This window comes from Orycteropus afer, unplaced genomic scaffold, assembly GCF_000298275.1.
Source record: "Orycteropus afer afer isolate SDZICR_OR568_19922 unplaced genomic scaffold, OryAfe1.0 scaffold00026, whole genome shotgun sequence".
NCBI classification, from domain to species: domain Eukaryota; kingdom Metazoa; phylum Chordata; class Mammalia; order Tubulidentata; family Orycteropodidae; genus Orycteropus; species Orycteropus afer.
The window spans coordinates 12,345,383-12,346,296 of NW_006921613.1; positions in this window are offsets into that span (position 1 = coordinate 12,345,383).

Consider the following 914-nt stretch of genomic DNA (forward strand, 5'->3'; position numbering starts at 1 on the left):
GGAGGAAGTGCAGCTGAGATGCTCCTTGGAAGCAAGGATGGCCAGACTTTGTCTTACCTACTTTGGTCATGTTGTCAGAGGGGACCATTCCCTGGAGAAGGATGTCATGCTTGGTAAGGTGGAGGGTCGATGCAAGAGGGGAAGGCCTTTGACAAGAAGGATTGACACAGTGGCTGTGACAATGGGCTCAAGTATAGCAAGGAGTGGGATCGGGCGGTGTTTCGTTCTGCTGTGCATGGGGTCGCTATGAGTTGGAAATGACTCAACAGCACTTAACAACAACAACAACAATATACATGATAGGAGCTCTGGTAGCATAGTGCCTGAGGCACTTGAAGGCTAACCAGAACACTGGTGGTTCAAACCTACCAGCCACTCCTTGGAAGGAAAGTTGGGCCATTTACTTCCATAGTGATACTGCCTTGGAAACACAAGGAGGGGTTGCTATGAGTCAGTTCTGACTTGATTGCAATAACAACAACAACAACAATATATAGCGTATATAGACTATCAAGCATAACCCCAAATCCACAAACAGCAGAATAGAAACTAGCTGAATGGGACTTTCTAAAAATCAAAATTTTATGTGCTTTCAAAGACTTCTCCAAAAGAGTCAAAAGAGAACCTACAGATTGGGAAAAAATATTTGGCAATGACATATCAAACAACGGACTTATCTCTAGAATTTATACAAAACTCCAACACCTCAATAACAAACAAACAAACAAGAAATCTAATTAAAAATGTGCAGAAGACATGAATAGACACTTCACCAAGGAGGATATTCAGGCGGCCAAAAAACATATGAAGAAATGCTCGTGATCATTAGCCATTGTTGTTGCTGTTGTTATATGCCGTCGAGTCAGCCCCGACTCATAGTGACCCCTCCTTGGGTTTCCGAGGCAGTATCACTA